Raw genomic sequence first — 14,885 nt, forward strand, 5'->3', positions numbered from 1 at the left:
ACCAGAGACCAGCCAGAGACAGACTTGAGACCAGCTAGACTAGAGACACAGCCAGACCAGAGACCAGCCAAACTAGAGACACAGCCAGACTAGAGACACAGCTAGACTAGAGACCAGCTTGACTAGAGACAAGCTAGACTAGAGACACAGCAGACTAGACACCAAATAGACCAGAGACCACAGAGACAGCTAGACTAGAGACCAGCCAGACCAGACAACTGCTAGACCAGAGACACAGCCAGACTCAGAGACCAGCTAGACTAGAGACACAGCTAGACTAGACACCAGCAGACTTGAGACCAGAGAATAGAGACACAACTAGACCAGAGACCAGCCAAACTAGAGACCAGCTTGACGAGACACCATCTAGACAGAGACGAGCCAGACTAGAGACCAGATTGACTAGACACAAGCCAGACTAGGCACCTGGTAGACTAGACACCTGCTAGACTGGAGACACAGCCAGACTAGACACCAGCCAGACTAGAGACACAGCCAGACAGAGACACAGCTAGACCAGAGACACAGCCAGACCAGAGACAAGCCATACCAGACACCAGCTTGACAAGAGACCAGCTAGACTAGAGACCAGCCAGACTAGAGACACAGCCAGACTACAGACCAGCCAAACCAGAGACACAGCTAGACTAGAGACACATCTAGACTAGAGACCCAGCTAGACTAGAGACCAGCTAGACTAGAGACCAGCCAGACTAGAGACACAGCCAGACTAGACACCAAACAGACTAGAGGCCCAGCCAGACCAGAGACCAGCTAGACTAGAGACCAGCCAGACTAGAGACACAGCCAGACTAGACACCAAATAGACTAGAGATCAGAGACTAGACAACTGCTAGACTAGAGACACAGCTAGACTAGAGACCAGCTAGACTAGACACCAGCTAGACTAGAGACACAGCCAGACTAGACACCAAATAGACAGGAGACACAGCTAGACTAGAGACACAGCTAGACTAGAGATCAGCTAGACTAGAGACCTGCAAGACTAGAGACACAGCCAGACCAGAGACCAAATATACTAGAGACCAGCTTGACCAGAGACCAGCCAGACTAGAGACCAGCCAGACCAGAGACCAGCCAGACTAGAGACAAGCCAGACCAGGGACCCAAGACTAGGGACCTAGACTAGACATGCTTCGTGACCAGAGATCAGCTTGAGCAGAAACCAGCTTGACCAGAGACCTGCTAGACTCGAGACACAGCCAGACCAGAGACACAGATAAACTAGAGACGAGCCAGACTCAGAGACGAGCTGGACCAGAGACTAGCTAGACCAGACACCAGCTTAGACTAGAGACCAGCTGACTAGAGACCAGCTAAACCAGAGACACAGCCAGACTTGAGACCAGCTAGACTAGAGACCAGCTAGACTAGAGACCAGCTAGACTATACACCAGCCAGACTAGAGACACAGCTAGACTAGACACCAAATAGACTAGAGACCAGCTAGACTAGAGACACAGCCAGACCAGACACCAAATAGACTAGAGACACCAGCTGACAAGAGACCAGCCAGACTAGAGACACAGCTAGACTAGAGACCAGCTTGACTAGAGACCTGCTAGACTAGAGACACAGATAGACTAGACACCAAATAGACTAGAGACCAGAGACAGAGACCAGCCAGACTAGAGACCAGCCAGACCAGACAACTGCTAGACCAGAGACAGCCAGACCAGAGACCAGCCAGACCAGAGACACAACCAGACCAGAGACCAGCCAGACTAGGGACCAGCAAGACTTGAGACCAGCCAGACTAGAGACACAGCCAGACTAGAGACCAGCCAAACTAGAGACACAGCTAGACTAGAGACACAGCCAGACTAGAGACCAGCTTGACCAGAGACCTGCTAGACAGAGACACAGCCAGACTAGACACCAAATAGACCAGAGACCAGCTAGACCAGAGACCAGCTAGACCAGAGACCAGCTAGACTCAGACAACAGACTAGAGACACAGCTAGACCAGAGACCAGAGACCAGAGACACAGCTAGACTAGACACCAGCTAGACTTGAGACCAGCCAGACCAGAGACACAACAGACCAGAGACCAGCAGACTAGAGACCAGCCAGACTAGACACCAAATAGACTAGAGACCAGCTAGACCAGAGACCAGCCAGACCAGAGACCAGGCAGACTAGACAACTGCTAGACAGAGACACAGCAGACCAGAGACCAGCCAGACAGAGACACAGCTAGACTAGACACCAGCCAGACTTGAGACCAGCTTAGAGACACAACTAGACCAGAGGCCAGCTAGACCAGAGACCAGCTTGACGACACACCATCTAGACCAGAGACAAGCCAGAATAGAGACCAGATTGACTAGACACGAGCTTGACTAGAGACCAGCCAGCCTGGAGACCAGCCAGACCAGGCACCTGCAGACTAGACACCTGCTAGACTGGAGACACAGCCAGACTAGACACCAGCTAGACTAGAGACACAGCTAGACTAGAGACACAGCCAGACTAGAGACACAGCTAGACTAGAGACAAGCCATACTAGACACCAGCATGACAAGAGACCAGCTAGACTAGAGACCAGCCAGACCAGAGACACAGTTAGACTAGAGACCAGCTAAACTAGAGACACAGCCAGACTAGAGACACATCTAGACTAGAGACCCAGCTAGACCAGAGACCAGCCAGACTAGAGACCAGCCAGACTAGAGACACAGCCAGACTAGACACCAAATAGACTAGAGACACAGCTAGACTAGACCAGCTACGCCAGACATCAGCAGACTCAGAGATCAGCCAGACCAGAGACCAGCCAGACCAGACAACTGCCAGACCAGAGACACAGCCAGACTAGAGACCAGCCAGACTAGAGACACAGCCAGACCAGACACCAGCCAGACTTGAGACCAGCCAGACCAGAGACACAGCCAGACCAGAGACCAGCTAGATTAGAGACACAGCCAGACCAGACACCAGCCAGACTTGAGACCAGCCAGACTAGTGACTAGCCAGACCAGAGACCAGCCAGACCAGACAACTGCCGGACTAGAGACACAGCCAGACCAGACACCAGCTAGACCAGAGACCAGCCAGACCAGAGACACAGCCAGACTAGACACCAAATAGACCAGAGACCAGATAGACTAGAGACAAAGATAGACAGAGATCAGCAGACCAGAGACCTGCTAGACTAGAGACACAGCTCGACTCAGAGACCAGCTTGACCAGAGACCAGCTAGACTAGAGACCAGCCAGACCAGGCACCTGCTAGACCAGACACCTGCCAGACTGGAGACACAGCCAGACTAGACACCAGCCAGACCAGAGACACAGAAAGACTAGAGACACATCTAGATGAGAGACACAGCCAGACTATACACCAAATAGACCAGAGACCAGCCAGACTAGAGACAAAGATAGACTAGAGACCAGCTAGACCAGAGACCTGCTAGACCAGAGACACAGATAGACTAGAGACCAGCTTGACTAGAGACCAGCGAGACTAGAGACCAGCTAGACTAGGCACCTGCCAGACCAGACACCTGCTAGACAAGAGACACAGCTAGACTAGACAACAAATAGACTAGAGACCAGCTAGACTATACACCAAACAGACTAGAGACCAGCCAGACTAGAGACAAATATAGACTAGAGACCAGCTAGACCAGAGACCAGCCAGACAAGAGACCAGCCAGACCAGAGACACAGCCAGACCAGAGACCAGCTTGACTACAGAGACCTGCAGACTAGAGACACAGCCAGACCAGACACCAACTAGACCAGAGACCAGCCAGACCAGAGACCAGCCAGACCCTGAGACCAGCCAGACCAGAGACAGCCAGACTAGAGACCAGCCAGACCAGACAACTGCCAGACTAGAGACACAGCCAGACTAGAGACCTGCCAGACCAGAGACACAGCCAGACCAGAGACCAGCTTGACTAGAGACCTGCTAGACTAGAGACACAGCCAGACTATACACCAAATAGACTAGAGACCAGCTAGACTAGACACCAAATAGACTAGAGACACAGCTAGACTCGGGACCAGCCCGCTAGACATCAGCTAGACTAGAGACACAGCTAGACTAGAGACAAGCCAGACTAGACACCAGCTTGACAAGAGACCAGCTGACCAGAGACCAGCCAGACTAGACACCAAATAGTCTAGAGACCAGCTAGACCAGAGACCAGCCAGACTCTGAGACCAGCCAGACTAGAGACACAGCCAGACCAGAGACCAGCTAAACTAGAGACACAGCCAGACTAGAGACACAGCTAGACTAGAGACCAGCTTGACTAGAGACAAGCCAGACCAGAGACACAGCCAGACTAGACACCAAATAGACTAGAGACCAGCCAGACTAGAGACTAGCCAGACCAGAGACCAGCCAGACCAGACAACTGCTAGACAGAGACACAGCCAGACCAGAGACCAGCCAGACTAGAGACACAGCAGACTAGACACCAGCCAGACTTGAGACCAGCCAGAATAGAGACACAACCAGACAGAGACCAGCCAAACTAGAGACCAGCTTGACGAGACACCATCTAGACCAGAGACGAGCCAGACCAGAGACCAGATTGACTAGACACAAGCTAGACTAGGCACCTGGCAGACTAGACACCTGCTAGACTGGAGACACAGCCAGACTAGACACCAGCCAGACCAGAGACACAGCCAGACTAGAGACACAGCCAGACTAGAGACACAGCTAGACCAGAGACAAGCCATACCAGACACCAGCTTGACAAGAGACCAGCCAGACTAGAGACCAGCCAGACTAGAGACACAGCTAGACTACAGACCAGCTAAACTAGAGACACAGCCAGACCAGAGACACATCTAGACTAGAGACCCAGCCAGACTAGAGACCAGCCAGACTAGAGACCAGCCAGACTAGAGACCAGCCAGACTAGAGACACAGCCAGACCAGACACCAAAGCCAGACCAGAGGCCCAGCCAGACCAGAGACCAGCCAGACCAGAGACCAGCCAGACCAGAGACCAGCCAGACTAGAGACACAGCCAGACTAGACACCAAATAGACTAGAGATCAGCTAGACTAGACAACTGCTAGACTAGAGACACAGCCAGACTAGAGACCAGCTAGACTAGACACCTGCTAGACTAGAGACACAGCTAGACTAGACACCAAATAGACAGGAGACACAGCTAGACTAGAGACACAGCTAGACTAGAGATCAGCTAGACCAGAGACCTGCTGACTAGAGACACAGCCAGACTAGAGACCAAATATACTAGAGACCAGCTTGACTAGAGACCAGCTAGACAGAGACCAGCTAGACTAGAGACCAGCTAGACTAGAGACAAGCTAGACTAGGACCAGCAAGACTAGGGACCAGCTGGGACTAGACATAAGCTAGACTAGAGATCAGCTTGAGTAGAAACCAGCTTGACTAGAGACCTGCTAGACCAGAGACACAGCCAGACTAGAGACACAGATAAACTAGAGACGAGCTAGACTAGAGACGAGCTGACCAGAGACTAGCCAGACCAGACACCAGCTTGACAAGAGACCAGCTGGACTAGAGACCAGCTAAACTAGAGACACAGCTAGACTTGAGACCAGCTAGACTAGAGACCAGCTAGACTAGAGACCAGCTAGACTAGACACCAGCTAGACTAGAGACACAGCTAGACTAGACACCAAATAGACTAGAGACCAGCTAGACTAGAGACACAGCTAGACTAGACACCAAATAGACTAGAGACACAGCTAGACTAGACACCAACTTGACAAGAGACCAGCTAGACTAGAGACACAGCTAGACTAGAGACCAGCTTGACTAGAGACCTGCTAGACTAGAGACACAGATAGACTAGACACCAAATATACTAGAGACCAGCTAGACTAGAGACTAGCCAGACTAGAGACCAGCTAGACTAGACAACTGCCAGACTAGAGACACAGCCAGACTAGAGACCAGCCAGACTAGAGACACAACTAGACTAGAGACCAGCCAGACTAGGGACCAGCAAGACTTGAGACCAGCTAGACTAGAGACACAGCCAGACTAGAGACCAGCTAAACTAGAGACACAGCTAGACTAGAGACACAGCCAGACTAGAGACCAGCTTGACTAGAGACCTGCTAGACTAGAGACACAGCTAGACTAGACACCAAATAGACCAGAGACCAGCTAGACCAGAGACCAGCTAGACTAGAGACCAGCCAGACTAGACAACTGCTAGACTAGAGACACAGCTAGACTAGAGACCAGCGAGACCAGAGACACAGCTAGACAGACACCAGCTAGACTTGAGACCAGCTAGACTAGAGACACAACTAGACTAGAGACCAGCCAGACCAGAGACCAGCAGACTAGACACCAAATAGACTAGAGACCAGCCAGACTAGAGACCAGCTAGACTAGACACCAAATAGACTAGAGACCAGCTAGACTAGAGACCAGCTAGACTAGAGACCAGCTAGACTAGAGACACAGCTCGACTAGACACCAGCTAGACTTGAGACCAGCTAGACTAGAGACACAACTAGACTAGAGACCAGCTAGACTAGAGACCAGCTTGACTAGACACCATCTAGACTAGAGACGAGCTAGACTAGAGACCAGATTAACTAGACACCAGCTTGACTAGAGACCAGCTAGACTAGAGACCAGCTAGACTAGGCACCTGGTAGACTAGACACCTGCTAGACTGGAGACACAGCTAGACTAGACACCAGCTAGACTAGAGACACAGCTAGACTAGAGACACAGCGAGACTAGAGACACAGCTAGACTAGAGACAAGCTCGACTAGACACCAGCTTGACAAGAGACCAGCTAGACTAGAGACCAGCTAAACTAGAGACACAGCTAGACTAGAGACGCATCTAGACTAGAGACCCAGCTAGACTAGAGACCAGCCAGACTAGAGACCAGCCAGACTAGAGACACAGCCAGACTAGACACCAAATAGACTAGAGACACAGCTAGACTAGGACCAGCTACGCTAGACATCAGCTAGACTAGAGATCAGCTAGACTAGAGACCAGCCAGACTAGACAACTGCTAGACTAGACAACTGCTAGACTAGAGACCAGCTAGACTAGACAACTGCTAGACTAGAGACACAGCTAGACTAGACAACTGCTAGACTCGAGCCAAAGCTAGACTAGAGACCAGCTTGAGCAGAGACCAGCTAGACTGACACCTGCTAGACTCGAGCCAAAGCTAGACTAGAGACCAGCTTGACTAGAGACCTGCTAGACTAGAGACACAGCCAGACTCTGAGACCAAATAGACTATAGACCAGCTACGCTAGACATCAGCTAGACTAGAGATCAGCTAGACTAGAGACCAGCTAGACTAGACAACTGCTAGACTAGAGACACAGCTAGACTAGAGACCAGCTAGACTAGAGACACAGCCAGACTAGACACCAGCCAGACTCTGAGACCAGCTAGACCAGAGACACAGCTAGACCAGAGACACAGCTAGACTAGAGACCAGCCAGATTAGACACCAGCCAGACTCTGAGACCAGCTAGACCAGAGACCAGCTAGACTAGAGACCAGCCAGACTAGACAACTGCTAGACTAGAGACACAGCCAGACTAGACACCAGCTAGACTAGAGACCAGCTAGACTAGAGACACAGCTAGACTAGACACCAAATAGACTAGAGACCAGATAGACTAGAGACAAAGATAGACTAGAGATCAGCCAGACTCAGAGACCTGCTAGACCAGAGACACAGCTCGACAGAGACCAGCTTGACTAGAGACCAGCTAGACTAGAGACCAGCTAGACTAGGCACCTGCTAGACTAGACACCTGCCAGACTGGAGACACAGACAGACCAGAGACACATCTAGATGAGAGACACAGCTAGACTATACACCAAATAGACTAGAGACCAGCCAGACTAGAGACAAAGATAGACTAGAGACCAGCTAGACCAGAGACCTGCAGACTAGAGACACAGATAGACTAGAGACCAGCTTGACTCAGAGACCAGCGAGACTAGAGACCAGCTAGACTAGGCACCTGCTAGACTAGACACCTGCTAGACAAGAGACACAGCCAGACTAGACAACAAATAGACTAGAGACCAGCTAGACTATACACCAAATAGACTAGAGACCAGCCAGACTAGAGACAAATATAGACTAGAGACCAGCCAGACCAGAGACCTGCTAGACTAGAGACCAGCCAGACTAGAGACCAGCTTGACTAGACACCATCTAGACCAGAGACGAGCTAGACCAGAGACCAGATTGACTAGACACCAGCTTGACTAGAGACCAGCCAGACTAGAGACCAGCCAGACTAGGCACCTGGCAGACTAGACACCAGCTTGACAAGACACCAGCTAGACTAGAGACAAAGATAGACTAGAGATCAGCCAGACTAGAGACCAGCTAGACTAGAGACCAGCCAGACTAGGCACCTGCTAGACTAGACACCTGCCAGACTGGAGACACAGCTAGACCAGACACCAGCCAGACTAGAGACACAGAAAGACTAGAGACACATCTAGATGAGAGACACAGCCAGACTATACACCAAATAGACTAGAGACCAGCTAGACTAGAGACAAAGATAGACTAGAGACCAGCTAGACTAGAGACCTGCTAGACTAGAGACACAGATAGACTAGAGACCAGCTTGACTAGAGACCAGCGAGACTAGAGACCAGCCAGACTAGGCACCTGCCAGACTAGACACCTGCTAGACAAGAGACACAGCTAGACTAGACAACAAACAGACTAGAGACCAGCTAGACTATACACCAAATAGACCAGAGACCAGCTAGACTAGAGACAAATATAGACTAGAGACCAGCCAGACCAGAGACCAGCTAGACAAGAGACCAGCTAGACTAGAGACACAGCTAGACTAGAGACCAGCTTGACTAGAGACCTGCTAGACCAGAGACACAGCCAGAGACACCAACTAGACTAGAGACCAGCCAGACCAGAGACCAGCTAGACTCTGAGACCAGCTAGACCAGAGACCAGCCAGACAGAGACCAGCCAGACTAGACAACTGCTAGACTAGAGACACAGCCAGACTAGAGACCTGCTAGACTCAGAGACACAGCTAGACCAGAGACCAGCTTGACTAGAGACCTGCTAGACTAGAGACACAGCCAGACTATACACCAAATAGACTAGAGACCAGCTAGACTAGAGACTAGAGACACAGCTAGACTCGGGACCAGCCCGCAGACATCAGCTAGACTAGAGACACAGCTAGACTAGAGACAAGCCAGACTAGACACCAGCTTGACAAGAGACCAGCTGACTAGAGACCAGCTAGACTAGACACCAAATAGACTAGAGACCAGCTAGACTAGAGACCAGCTAGACTTGAGACCAGCCAGACTAGAGACACAGCTAGACCAGAGACCAGCCAAACTAGAGACACAGCCAGACCAGAGACACAGCTAGACTAGAGACCAGCTTGACTAGAGACAAGCTAGACTAGAGACACAGCTAGACTAGACACCAAATAGACTAGAGACCAGCTAGACTAGAGACCAGCTAGACCAGAGACCAGCTAGACCAGACAACTGCTAGACTAGAGACACAGCCAGACTAGAGACCAGCCAGACTAGAGACACAGCTAGACTAGACACCAGCTAGACTTGAGACCAGCAGAATAGAGACACAACTAGACTAGAGACCAGCCAAACTAGAGACCAGCTTGACGAGACACCATCTAGACTAGAGACACAGCCAGACTAGAGACCAGATTGACTAGACACAAGCCAGACCAGGCACCCGGCAGACTAGACACTAGACTGAGACACAGCCAGACTAGACACCAGCCAGACCAGAGACACAGCTAGACTAGAGACACAGCCAGACTAGAGACACATCTAGACTAGAGACAAGCTATACTAGACACCAGCTTGACAAGAGACCAGCTAGACTAGAGACCAGCTAGACTAGAGACACAGCAGACTACAGACCAGCTAAACTAGAGACACAGCTAGACTAGAGACACATCTAGACTAGAGACCCACAGACCAGAGACCAGCTAGACTAGAGACCAGCCAGACAGAGACCAGCTAGACTAGAGACCAAATAGACTAGAGGCCCAGCTAGACTAGAGACCAGCCAGACAGAGACCAGCTAGACCAGACTAGAGACCAGCCAGATTAGAGACACAGCCAGACTAGACACCAGCTAGACTTGAGACCAGCTAGACCAGAGACAGCTAGACCAGAGACCAGCCAGACTAGACAACTGCACAGACTAGAGACACAGCTAGACTAGACACCAGCTAGACTAGAGACCAGCCAGACTAGAGACACAGCCAGACTAGACACCAAATAGACTAGAGACCAGATAGACTAGAGACAAAGATAGACTAGAGATCAGCCAGACTAGAGACCTGCTAGACTAGAGACACAGCTCGACTAGAGACCAGCTTGACTAGAGACCAGCTAGACTAGAGACCAGCTAGACTAGGCACCTGCCAGACTAGACACCTGCTAGACTGGAGACACAGACAGACCAGAGACACATCTAGATGAGAGACACAGCTAGACTATACACCAAATAGACTAGAGACCAGCTAGACTAGAGACAAAGATAGACTAGAGACCAGCTAGACTAGAGACCTGCTAGACTAGAGACACAGATAGACTAGAGACCAGCTTGACTAGAGACCAGCGAGACTAGAGACCAGCTAGACTAGGCACCTGCTAGACTAGACACCTGCTAGACAAGAGACACAGCTAGACTAGACAACAAACAGACTAGAGACCAGCTAGACTATACACCAAATAGACTAGAGACCAGCTAGACTAGAGACAAATATAGACTAGAGACCAGCCAGACTAGAGACCTGCTAGACTAGAGACCAGCCAGACTAGAGACCAGCTTGACTAGACACCATCTAGACTAGAGACGAGCTAGACTAGAGACCAGATTGACTAGACACCAGCTTGACTAGAGACCAGCTAGACTAGAGACCAGCTAGACTAGGCACCTGGTAGACTAGACACCAGCTTGACAAGACACCAGCCAGACTAGAGACAAAGATAGACCAGAGATCAGCTAGACCAGAGACCAGCTAGACCAGAGACCAGCTAGACTAGGCACCTGCTAGACTAGACACCTGCTAGACTGGAGACACAGCTAGACTAGACACCAGCCAGACTAGAGACACAGAAAGACTAGAGACACATCTAGATGAGAGACACAGCTAGACTATACACCAAATAGACTAGAGACCAGCTAGACAAGAGACAAAGATAGACTAGAGACCAGCTAGACTAGAGACCTGCTAGACTAGAGACACAGATAGACTAGAGACCAGCTTGACTAGAGACCAGCGAGACTAGAGACCAGCTAGACTAGGCACCTGCTAGACTAGACACCTGCTAGACAAGAGACACAGCTAGACTAGACAACAAATAGACTAGTGACCAGCTAGACTATACACCAAATAGACTAGAGAAAAGCTAGACTAGAGACAAATATAGACTAGAGACCAGCTAGACTAGAGACCAGCTAGACAAGAGACCAGCTAGACTAGAGACACAGCTAGACTAGAGACCAGCTTGACTAGAGACCTGCTAGACTAGAGACACAGCCAGACTAGACACCAACTAGACCAGAGACCAGCTAGACTAGAGACCAGCTAGACTTGAGACCAGCTAGACTAGAGACCAGCTAGACTAGAGACCAGCTAGACTAGACAACTGCTAGACTAGAGACACAGCCAGACTAGAGACCTGCTAGACTAGAGACACAGCCAGACTAGAGACCAGCTTGACCAGAGACCTGCTAGACTAGAGACACAGCTAGACTATACACCAAATAGACTAGAGACCAGCCAGACTAGACACCAAATAGACTAGAGACACAGCTAGACTCGGGACCAGCTCCGCTAGACATCAGCTAGACTAGAGACACAGCTAGACTAGAGACAAGCCAGACTAGACACCAGCTTGACAAGAGACCAGCTGGACTAGAGACCAGCCAGACTAGACACCAAATAGACTAGAGACCAGCTAGACTAGAGACCAGCTAGACTTGAGACCAGCTAGACTAGAGACACAGCCAGACTAGAGACCAGCCAAACTAGAGACACAGCTAGACTAGAGACACAGCTAGACTAGAGACCAGCTTGACTAGAGACAAGCTAGACCAGAGACACAGCCAGACTAGACACCAAATAGACTAGAGACCAGCTAGACTAGACAACTGCTAGACTAGAGACCAGCTAGACTAGACAACTGCTAGACTAGAGACACAGCTAGACTAGAGACCAGCTAGACTAGAGACACAGCTAGACTAGACACCAGCTAGACTTGAGACCAGCTAGAATAGAGACACAACTAGACTAGAGACCAGCTAAACTAGAGACCAGCTTGACGAGACACCATCTAGACTAGAGACGAGCTAGACTAGAGACCAGATTGACTAGACACAAGCTAGACTAGGCACCTGGTAGACTAGACACCTGCTAGACTGGAGACACAGCTAGACTAGACACCAGCCAGACTAGAGACACAGCTAGACTAGAGACACAGCTAGACTAGAGACACAGCTAGACTAGAGACAAGCTATACTAGACACCAGCTTGACAAGAGACCAGCTAGACCAGAGACCAGCTAGACTAGAGACACAGCTAGACTACAGACCAGCTAAACTAGAGACACAGCTAGACTAGAGACACATCTAGACTAGAGACCCAGCTAGACCAGAGACCAGCTAGACTAGAGACCAGCTAGACTAGAGACCAGCTAGACTAGAGACCAAATAGACTAGAGGCCCAGCTAGACTAGAGACCAGCTAGACTAGAGACCAGCTAGACTAGAGACCAGCTAGACTAGAGACACAGCTAGACTAGACACCAAATAGACTAGAGATCAGCTAGACTAGACAACTGCTAGACTAGAGACACAGCTAGACTAGAGACCAGCTAGACTAGACACCAGCTAGACTAGAGACACAGCTAGACTAGACACCAAATAGACAGGAGACACAGCTAGACTAGAGACACAGCTAGACTAGAGATCAGCTAGACTAGAGACCTGCTAGACTAGAGACACAGCTAGACTAGAGACCAAATATACTAGAGACCAGCTTGACTAGAGACCAGCTAGACTAGAGACCAGCTAGACTAGAGACCAGCTAGACTAGAGACAAGCTAGACTAGGGACCAGCAAGACTAGGACCAGCTGGGACTAGACATAAGCTAGACTAGAGATCAGCTTGAGTAGAAACCAGCTTGACTAGAGACCTGCTAGACTAGAGACACAGCTAGACTAGAGACACAGATAAACTAGAGACGAGCAAGACTAGAGACGAGCTGGACCAGAGACCAGCCAGACTAGACACCAGCTTGACAAGAGACCAGCTGACCAGAGACCAGCTAAACCAGAGACACAGCTAGACTTGAGACCAGCTAGACTAGAGACCAGCTAGACTAGAGACCAGCTAGACTAGACACCAGCTAGACTAGAGAGACACAGCTAGACTAGACACCAAATAGACTAGAGACCAGCTAGACTAGACACCAAATAGACTAGAGACACAGCTAGACTAGACACCAACTTGACAAGAGACCAGCTAGACTAGAGACACAGCTAGACTAGAGACCAGCTTGACTAGAGACCTGCTAGACTAGAGACACAGATAGACTAGACACCAAATAGACTAGAGACCAGCTAGACTAGAGACTAGCTAGACTAGAGACCAGCCAGACTAGACAACTGCTAGACTAGAGACACAGCCAGACCAGAGACCAGCTAGACTAGAGACACAACTAGACTAGAGACCAGCTAGACTAGGGACCAGCAAGACTTGAGACCAGCTAGACTAGAGACACAGCTAGACTAGAGACCAGCTAAACTAGAGACACAGCTAGACTAGAGACACAGCTAGACTAGAGACCAGCTTGACTAGAGACCTGCTAGACTAGAGACACAGCTAGACTAGACACCAAATAGACTAGAGACCAGCTAGACTAGAGACTAGCTAGACTAGAGACCAGCTAGACTAGACAACTGCTAGACTAGAGACACAGCTAGACTAGAGACCAGCGAGACCAGAGACACAGCTAGACTAGACACCAGCTAGACTTGAGACCAGCTAGACTAGAGACACAACTAGACTAGAGACCAGCTAGACTAGAGACCAGCTAGACTAGACACCAAATAGACTAGAGACCAGCTAGACTAGAGACCAGCTAGACTAGAGACCAGGTAGACTAGACAACTGCTAGACTAGAGACACAGCTAGACTAGAGACCAGCTAGACTAGAGACACAGCTAGACTAGACACCAGCTAGACTTGAGACCAGCTAGACTAGAGACACAACTAGACTAGAGGCCAGCTAGACTAGAGACCAGCTTGACGACACACCATCTAGACTAGAGACAAGCTAGAATAGAGACCAGATTGACTAGACACGAGCTTGACTAGAGACCAGCTAGACTGGAGACCAGCTAGACTAGGCACCTAGTAGACTAGACACCTGCTAGACTGGAGACACAGCTAGACTAGACACCAGCCAGACCAGAGACACAGCTAGACTAGAGACACAGCTGGACTAGAGACACAGCTAGACTAGAGACAAGCTATACTAGACACCAGCATGACAAGAGACCAGCTAGACTAGAGACCAGCTAGACTAGAGACCAGCTAGACTAGGCACCTGCTAGACTAGACACCTGCTAGACTGGAGACACAGCTAGACTAGACACCAGCTAGACTAGAGACACAGAAAGACTAGAGACACATCTAGATGAGAGACACAGCTAGACTATACACCAAATAGACTAGAGACCAGCTAGACTAGAGACAAAGATAGACTAGAGACCAGCTAGACTAGAGACCTGCTAGACTAGAGACACAGTTAGACTAGAGACCAGCTAAACTAGAGACACAGCTAGACTAGAGACACATC

The sequence above is a fragment of the Oncorhynchus keta genome, unplaced genomic scaffold (genome assembly GCF_023373465.1).
Source record: "Oncorhynchus keta strain PuntledgeMale-10-30-2019 unplaced genomic scaffold, Oket_V2 Un_scaffold_515_pilon_pilon, whole genome shotgun sequence".
Taxonomy (NCBI): Eukaryota; Metazoa; Chordata; class Actinopteri; order Salmoniformes; family Salmonidae; genus Oncorhynchus; species Oncorhynchus keta.